Source organism: Spinacia oleracea, chromosome 3, assembly GCF_020520425.1.
Source record: "Spinacia oleracea cultivar Varoflay chromosome 3, BTI_SOV_V1, whole genome shotgun sequence".
NCBI lineage: Eukaryota > Viridiplantae > Streptophyta > Magnoliopsida > Caryophyllales > Amaranthaceae > Spinacia > Spinacia oleracea.
This window is the reverse complement of record NC_079489.1, coordinates 147769539-147778952: the sequence shown is the minus strand read 5'-3', so window position 1 is coordinate 147778952 and position 9414 is coordinate 147769539. Positions and strand designations below refer to the sequence as shown.

General features: G+C 38.2%; 1 long non-coding RNA gene and 1 other non-coding gene across 5 annotated transcripts; one reads left to right on the top strand and one right to left on the bottom strand.

Annotated features, from left to right (window-relative positions):
- Positions 1–1775: 1775 nt before the first annotated feature.
- Positions 1776–1882, bottom strand: LOC130471155 (small nucleolar RNA R71). The gene has a single exon (XR_008931819.1). It is a non-coding gene; the product is annotated as a small nucleolar RNA R71 (small nucleolar RNA).
- An 800-nt stretch (positions 1883–2682) lies between these two features.
- LOC130470565 (uncharacterized) lies at positions 2683–6403 on the top strand. Of its 4 annotated transcripts, none has more exons than XR_008931224.1 (5): positions 2683–2887; positions 3542–3893; positions 4876–4940; positions 5776–5865; positions 6102–6403. It is a non-coding gene; the product is annotated as an uncharacterized lncRNA (long non-coding RNA). The 4 variants fall into 4 exon arrangements; XR_008931225.1 differs by having other exon boundaries at positions 2687–2887; positions 3654–3893; positions 6102–6402; XR_008931226.1 differs by lacking the exon at positions 3542–3893 and having other exon boundaries at positions 2863–2887; positions 6102–6401.
- Positions 6404–9414: the final 3011 nt, after the last annotated feature.

The window sequence follows — 9414 nt, the reverse complement described above, 5'->3', positions numbered from 1 at the left end:
AATGTCAAAATCAGCCTCATTCACAACTTGGTTGTGGCGCAAGGCCTGCTGCCACGGGTTGGTTGTGGCGCGGCTCTTAACGAAGAATAAACCAGTACAAATCAGCCTCCTCCATGGGCAGGTTGTGGCCGAATCAGTGGGCCGCGGGTTACCTGTGGCCGGCTCCGTTTCCAGCTTTTTGAGATGTTTTAGAAGCATTAGATATCTAGATTTCTCCTAATTGTGAAAGGATATAAATACCAATTTGTGAGGGTTTAGGATCTCTCTCTTTTTCTTCTTTTCAAGATTATATTTTTGTTTTCTACGTGTTCTTGGCTCTTGGAGATTAATTCAAGATTTTATTCATTTCAATAATTAAATTCAAGTATTATTTTCTTCCCTTAATCTCTTTAACTATTCATGTGTTCTTTTATAATCTATTTTGTTTATTCAATTACCATGTGTGAGTAGTTATTTATTCTAGGGTTAGGTTGAACCCTAACATGGATTGATGCACAATTAATTTCCATATCCCTAGTCTTGATTAATTTATGATTACATTTATTCTAGGGTTGGTTTTTATTATCATTCTTCGACTAGAAATAGTGTTTAATGAATGTAATCAGGTTCGCAACGAAAGTTGGTTCTTGATTGATCTTAGAACCCTAATTTAAGGTAAAGGATGTCATCACGAGAGTAGTTGGTTGAATTTGCTAGAACGCTAGGATGTTGTTCTTAAGGTCTTTAAATTGCATGACTCCACGAAAGTAGGTATAATTGCATTGTTAGAGAAGCCATTGATTGATCGAAAGAAATCCTTGGTATTTATTAGGGAGCATCCGTTCTATGAATTATTTATTACTTTAGTCAAGGGAAAGGGATCGTTTTAGTGTATTAATCTATGTTAGTGGGAATGCCTAAACCTAGATGTTTGTTATTCCTGAATTTATTCTTGTATTTTTATTCGCATTAGTTAGAATAGTTTTATTCACCATCAATCGTTGAATTTGTTACCAGCTTAGTATTAATTGAATTCATTTTAGCTAGTTTTAAATCCTTTAGTCTCTTGGGATTCGATCCTTACTTACCCGACTACATAGTTAGGAGGTCTAGTTAGGTTATTTTTGATAGGCACGCGACAGCCTTGTCAAATTTTGGCGCCGTTGCCGGGGACTAACGGTATTAAATTAGTTATTTTTGATTTATTTCTACTAAGTATTTTTGATTTGGTTAGTGGCTTCGGGTATTGCTCCTTGTTTATCTGATATTTTGTTTCCAGTTTCCTTTGTTGCATGCAAAATCGACGCGCAGGCTCACAGAATTTGATTCCTATTGATCTTGAAATCGAGGCCACTGCATGCAAGCAAGGGGGTAGAAGGAGACAAAACAAGAACAAGAAGAAGGATACAATGGGTGACGAAGCACCAGCCAAATCTCTCTGGGAATATGGTATACCAGACACAACTACTGGTGTACTTTCTTGTATTGTCAGACCAGCTGTCACTGCTGCACACTTTGAACTGAAGCCTCAATTTATTCAGTTCATCTCCAATGATTCATTCTTAGCCTCGCCTAATGACTGTCCTGTAAGTCATATTGATAACTTTCTGGAGAAGTGTGACACTATGAAGATTAATAATGTCACTAATGAGGCCATTAGGCTACGACTTTTCCCTTTTTCTCTACGGGATAGAGCAAAGGAGTGGTTGAAAGATGAAGGTACATGCTCGTTTGATACATGGGATAAATTGGTCAAGGCATTCTTGGTGAAATTTTTGGACCAAGAGAAGACTTCTAGAATGAGGAATGAGTTAACTACCTTTCGTCAAGCTGAAGATGAATCATTGTATGAGTCATGGAGAAGATTTAAACGTTTGCAAAGGCAATGTCCTCATCATGGGATTACAGAGTGGCTCTTGATCCAGGCTTTCTATAATGGGTTGACGCATGAATATCGAATCTACATTGATGCTGCATCAGGTGGCTCTATCACTGCAAAAATTCCAACTGAAGCTAAGGCTTTAATTGAGAAAATGGCTGCTAATGACAACTATCACCCAGGTGGTCGGAATAGTGCACAGAAGGGAGGTAAATATAATGTTGATGCTTTAACCATGTTGACCAGTACTGTGCAGGCACTATCTCAAAAGTTTGATCAATTTCAAACTGGGTCATCTACGGTAGCTTCATGTGAAGTATGTGGAATACAGGGACATATTGCTAATGATTGTCAAATCAATAATGCTGGGTTGACAAATGAACAAGCCAATGCTCTTTACAACAACAATAACAGAGACGGCCATTTGATCCTTATTCCAATACATACAACAAGGGGTGGAAGAAAAATCCTGCATTCTCATACAAGAACACTCAAAATCAGCTTAATCCACCACCACCGCGCAACAACTTCAATCAACCTCCAGGTTTTCAAGCTAGACCACCTTTCAACCAGCAATCTTTCACTCAACAGGCCCCTCCACAACAAACACTACTACAAAAATATCATTTAACAGCGTTAATTTAACAGCGCTTTTTACCCTTATGCTGTTAAAGATATCAAATATAATATATTACAGCGCTTATAATAAACGCGCTATCATAAATGCTCATATTACAACGCTTACTCGATATGCCCTGTCATATTTGCAGATGTATAACAGCGCTCCAACAACCAACGCTGTCAAATAATATACGAAAAAAACCTAACACACTCTCAAAACATAAAACAACCGCTTTCTTCCTCCCTCGTTTCTTCCCTGCAAAACCCTTATACTGTCAATACTCTCAAATCTCAATCGATCACAACCGGAGCGGCGAAACCCACGGCGGAGATTTCCTTCACGCGGTGTTTCCCTTCGCCTGGCGGCGCTTCCCTTCTCACGGCAAGATTGAATAATCGAATTGGAAGGTATACTCCATAGAGTTCAATGAATTTTGCTAATTTATGTTTGGGTTGTTTTTAATTTTGCGTTTTAAGTGTGCGATTATAGTTAATTAATTTTCTTGAATTGGTTTTGTTGGGAAGGGGGTTTGAATTCAATTACGATTGTTTTAATTATGGGTTTTAGGTTTTGGTTTTCCTCACTCCCGTCGTTCTTCGCGAATGCCGTCGCATAATTTCCCAGGGCGAGGTCGTTTTCCCTCTCCTCCTTTTTATCTACATTGTTTCTTTGATTCGTTGATAAAAACTAGGGTTTGGGGTTTCAATTTGTTGGGCAAGGGTTTAAATTTTGAAGCCCGAATTTGTAATGAAAACTCTAATTCTAGTCATTTCTTCTTATTTCGTTGCACTAGTCTGAATATACTAATTGATATGCAAGGTTTTGCACATGAATTGTCAATTAGGTCGTTAGGGGTTAGGAATTGGGATAATTATATCCAAGTTAATTATGGAAGCTCATAAGTAACTTCTCTTATCTATTCATAGTATTCACTTGTCCTGAAACTATCAGCACCACTCCATTAGTGCTCCATCCAAATTTCCAGTGTTGCATAATCAGTCAAAGTTTCTCTTTATGTTTGTCTGGTACACTATTAAGTTCTCTTCATCCCTTCAATGCAGATTTTCTCATACTATTTTTCACAGAGGCTCTCTTCTACTGTGGTGTCGCAATTTTTCTTTTCCTTATTCACTCTCTGCGTAGCCCCGCTAAAAGTGTTCCTGTTGCCAGCAGTTGTGGAAAGCTAACCACTCAGATGGGGAGTCGTATATCTTCAGTTGCTATTTTGATGCTTAGACAGCTTAGTCTTATTATTCCAATGGTGACAATGGTTTTGTTTGGCCGTGGACTGGTCCTGCAGCATCAGCTTCTCTAGCTCCTTACTTGGTTGGTATTGTTGTACAGTTTGCATTCGAGCAGTATGTAAAATATACGAAATCACCTTCCTGGGCCGTCATTCTAGTTGTATTTCAGGTGAAGTACTCTAAAATGTTTCCTTTGATTAGTACAAAGTATTTAACTATAGACTAATATTCTTCCCTTAGCTTGCCTTTTTATACCTTTTGTGAGAAATATACTTGATTTGTGTTTGTAATGTATGTGAGCTTATTGATATTAGTTGCACCAGATTATGGTTCGTTTTCCAAAATTTTCCCTTGATTCATTTTTTGGGAATTGACGATTAGTGCTTTGACATGAAACATGTATATAGACTGCATCAACTAAATCGAGCCACACAACTGGTAACTGCTCTATCTTTCACAGTTAGAGGAGCTGAGATTAATGCACACAACTTGGCCAATGGCTGCAGCTAAAGAACCTCCCCCAACTCTGGAAACAACAATGTCCTACTTACAAAAATATCTGAGTGAACGACCCAAATGAAGTACGAAGAATGAAACAACCAGTTTACATACAAAGAAAAGGGTTGCAAGAGCTACTTAGTACTCCATGTTTAGACGGATCAGGAAGTTAACTTAGTACATAGTAATTTGAGTTACTTAGTACTCCATGTTTAGACGGATCAAGAAGTTAACTTAGTTATGTTTTTCTAACAAGAGCCTTATAGGCTGGCTTTGCCATGTTGCAGAGGGACTAGTGAGATTCCCCCCCCTACACCCACCCCTTATAGTTTCTTCTGTTAGCATAAAGAAGTTACTTTCTTTTTCAAGCTGGCAGTAGCTTCTTTATGCTGACACAAAAGACAACTATAACCCAATAGTAATCAGTGAAGAGGTTCAGATGCAATGGCAGTTCTGCCACAGCAACTATAACCCAAGCTTGCAGTAGCTTCTTCATTTTTCTCACTTATATATTGCACTGTGAAATTTAACAGAGTAGATTTACACTTTATCTCCCTCAGGCCTCAACAATGATGTTTTATGTTTGTATCGATATTCAAGTGTTGGTTTGGTTTTAAGGGTGAAAATGTGATACTTTCTTGTTGTAAGTGTAGGTGTGACTCATGTGGGTGGAGACATGTTCAAATTGATTCCTTCTGGTGATGCAATCTTCATGAAGGTACTTCCTCTTCATTGTTTGTTTAGTATACATCCTTACATATTTGCTGCCGTGATTTATAACCTCTTCTGCCTAACATTTAATTGATCAGTCTAAATGCATATAAAGATACGGTGATGCATCAGACCTAAAGGACGTAAAATTTAATGGAAAGAACTAAAAATGAACGTAACTAAGAGAAATGGAGCTTCAGTTAGTTAGAAGTTAGTTAGAAAAGTTTGCCTATAATTTACAGCCATCTCTTATTTATATTTCCTGGTGAAATGCAGGCAGCTCTTGTTGTTTAGTTATGTTTTAAATCTGACTTAATTTTTTGTTTTGACAACGTAACAAACAACAAAAGGGCTAAAGTATTGCGGTTGTAGCTAGGCTATGGGCCTGAATTAATAAAGAACGACGCACTTTCCTACACAAAATATAATCAAAATTAAGAGTAACAGATCGTATGTCCTCTATTATTATGTGTATCTTCTAGGGTGCTTGTGTTGGATCATAAACGGAAGTGATGATATTGATGCAGTCTGTGATGATTTCTATATGCTTGCAAATAACTCAAAATGGACCTAGTTAACCCAAAAGAACCTCCAAAAGACTCTTTATTTATGTTTACAATTACAATAATAAATAATAATATATCTAACTTAATTTATATAATCGACTGAAATTGACTGATCAAATATCGTTATATGGTAAGAAGAAGGCGTCTATGAGAAGAGTACCTGGTTTTCAGGTGGTTATCTAGAATTTAGTATCTTTTGCCTTTTTCTGTTCAACTCCTATGTTATCTACCTAGTGTTTCGTAATGTTGATTTTGATTTGTGTATAATTGACCCAGTTTTCCCCTGGTGACCCAAGCAAGTTCATGGTTACTATTGCTGATTCCCAGGTCCGGATACTGGGGTTAATGTAATATGTAAATATAAAGGTTGGTTACTCATCTCTGAGTTAATTCTGTGTGAGGCTTCTTCTGAGTCATCTTCACTTAATCAGTATTGAAAGTATAATAGTTGTTTGGTTGCATGTTACAAATCACATTTCCAGGAAGTTTTGCAAATTCAAATTCCCGAAAGTTGTTGAACATTATGCAGTTTTATTTGTACAAAGTTGCTCAGTGAATTTTATTTCTGTCCTAATTTCTGTTATGTTATTTTCTGTTATCAGGTCTTCGAAATGCAAGAAGTCAGATCTCTGCATCATTTACATCAGATGGGAAACACATTATCTCAGCCAGTGAAGACTCTTCTGTTTATGTGTTGGAATCCAATAAATCAGACACATGTCATACAACAATTTCATCTCACTTCAGAAGCAAGAACTCATTGGGTGCGCTATGTTGTTCAACAAATGTATCGTAGATAGATTGCATTGAAGGAATCAAAAATATACTCCGTACAACTCTATTAATTAATGTGTTTTGCATAGTTTAATGTTGTGGTCTAATTTTAGAACATATTTATGTAATCACTTATATTATAATGACAATTGCAAAAAAAAAAAATTATTGGAGGTTTGAAATTAATGTTTAACCACTATATTATTCACATGGTGTTATTATGAACCTGGTATAGTTTTGTGGTATCATAAAATGAAATATATGGCATAACCAAAAAAAATATTTTTAAAAATGATAAAATCACTTTAACAGCGCTTCTAGGATATCCGCTATTACAAAATAATTTAAAAGTTGGCGGTTAAAGTTTTGACAGCATACCTTTAATAGCGCTTCTAATGTGCTGTAAAATAATAATTTGAATTATCCTAAAGGGACCTTTGACAGCGCTTCTAGCAAGCGCTGTTAAATGTGCCTTTTTCTTTTAACAGCGGAGCGATTAACAGCGCTCTTAGAAGCGCTGTTAAATGCAAAAACAAGCGCTGTTAAATGGTATTTCTGTAGTAGTGAAAAGTCCAATTTAGAAGCTATGGTTGAGTCTCTTTCTGCCTCACAACTTAAGCAAGACAAGTATTGGGAAGGACAGATGAAGCAAAATGAGTTCCTCGCTACCTCAATTCAACAAATTCAAGCTCAGAACAAGCTTATGGAGAGTCAGATAAGTCAACTTGCTCACCAAGTGGGTCAATTCTCAAAGACTCCGGGGCAATTTCCTGGAAATACTGAGCAACCTCCTAAAGGCCAAATGAATGCTGTGACATTGAGGAATGGTAGAGTGTTAGAAGACCTTCCACCGAAGCCATCTCAAAAGAAAGTGATTGTGGCAGAAGAAGAGAAAGCTGAATCTGAAAATGTGGTTGAAGAAGAAAAAAAGGAACCTATTGTTTCTCCCATTGAGCCATACAAGCCACCTGTTCCTTTTCCACAGAGACTAGCACAGGCTAAGCTAGAAAAGAAATATGGGAAATTTCTTGAGGTTTTGAAGAAGCTGCACATCAACATCCCTTTCTTGGATGCTATCTCAGAGATGCCTTCTTATGCTAAGTTCTTGAAAGACATCCTCTCAAATAAGAGGAAGATTGAAGAGAATGCAACTGTTTCATTGACAGCTGAGTGCAGTGCCATTTTGCAGAACAAGCTTCCAAAGAAGTTAGGAGATCCAGGCAGTTATTCGATTCCTGTCAAGCTTGGTGATATTGAGATCAAGAAAGCATTAATGTGATCTTGGGGCAAGTGTGAGTCTTATGCCCTTGTCCATCTGCAAGAAGCTTAATATGGGTGAACTGAAACCCACACGCATCTCCCTACAACTGGCGGACAAAACAGTCAAGTTTCCCCTTGGTATCCTTGAGGATGTTCCACTTCGAGTAGGAAAATTTTTCATCCCATGTGATTTGTTGTGATGGAAATTGAGGAAGATGCACAGGTTCCGATCATACTTGGGAGACCCTTTTTGGCCACTGCTGGAGCCATAATTGATATGAAGAATGGGAAAATCACCTTTGAAGTGGGTGATGAGAAGATGGAGTATACACTTATAAACTCCATGGGTTCTCCTTCTATGGGAGAAACTATCTATAGAGTGGATGCTCTTGATGAGGCGATAGAGGCTAAGGCCTTCAGTTTGAAACTTGATGATTCGCTACAGATAGTCTTGATGGTCAGTGCAGATGAAGAGGATTGGGAGACTAGGGAGTATCAGAGGCTCTTGGAAGAGACACGAGCTTTAGCATCTGAAAATCCTATCAAGGAGGTGTTGAAACCGAGAGAATATAAGGAGAGTTCTACGCCTCCTAAGGTAGAGTTGAAACCCCCTCCCTCTAATTTGAAGTATGTTTTCTTGGGTCCTAGTGATACATACCCTGTTATTGTTAATGCTGAACTTGATGACATTCAGATTGCGCAATTGCTTACTGTTTTGAGAAAATATAAGAATGTCATTGGGTACACAATTGATAATATTAAGGGGATTAACCCTTCATTCTGCATGCATAAAATCATTCTTGAGGACGATCATGCTTCTTCTATTGAACCTCAAAGGAGACTTAATCCTAACATGAGGGATGTAGTCAGGAAAGAAGTTGTTAAATTGCTTGATGCAGGTATAATCTACTCTATCTCAGATAGTAAGTGGGTTAGCCCGGTGCAAGTAGTTCCAAAAAAAGGAGGTATGACCGTTGTCAAGAATGATAAAGGTGAGCAAATTCCCACTAGAACTGTGACAGGGTGGCGTATGTGCATTGATTATAGGAGATTAAATAAAGCCACCCGAAAAGATCATTTCCCCCTCCCATTTATTGATCAGATGTTGGAGAGGTTGGCAAAGCATTCCTTTTTCTGTTGGTTAGATGGATATTCAGGCTTTTCCCGAATTCCTATCCATCCCGACGATCAGGAAAAGACTAATTCACATGCCCTTATGGTACTTACGCTTATCGTAGGATGCCATTTGGATTATGTAATGCTCCTGCCACCTTTCAAAGATGCATGATGGCAATTTTCTCAGGTCTTATTGAGAACTCTATGGAAGTATTTATGGATGACTTCTCTGTCTATGGAACATGTTTTGATGTTTGTCTTGATAATTTGGAAAAGGTGCTCCATAGATGTCAAGAAGTCAATCTAGTTCTCAATTGGGAAAAGTGCTATTTCATGGTACAACAGTTACCCCGTCCGATAGAAGTGGACGAATCTGTTTCGAAATTTGTTTGTGTTTATTTTTTTTGAAAATAAGGACCTACGTGGTTTGCGCCGTAGACCCCGCCGGCTGAAGATGGCGAGCCTATTTCATTTTGTTTTTGAAGATTCTATTTTTCGAAAACTGAGGACCTGCGCGGCTAGTGATGCAGACCCCGCCCGCTGCGGGTGGGCGAGCCCTGTCCGCTGAGGGTGGACGCCCCTGAATTCGTTTTTCAATTTGGGACTCGCGTGGTTTGTGACGCGACCCTGCCCACTAAGATGGGCAAGTTTCCTACTTTTTTCTTCGTGATTTCTTTTATTCATTCTTGCAAGAGCGAATTCTTTCGAGGGATGCTCGGATTTAGTTGTAACCTGAACGTGGGTTGACAACGGGTTTAGACGGGC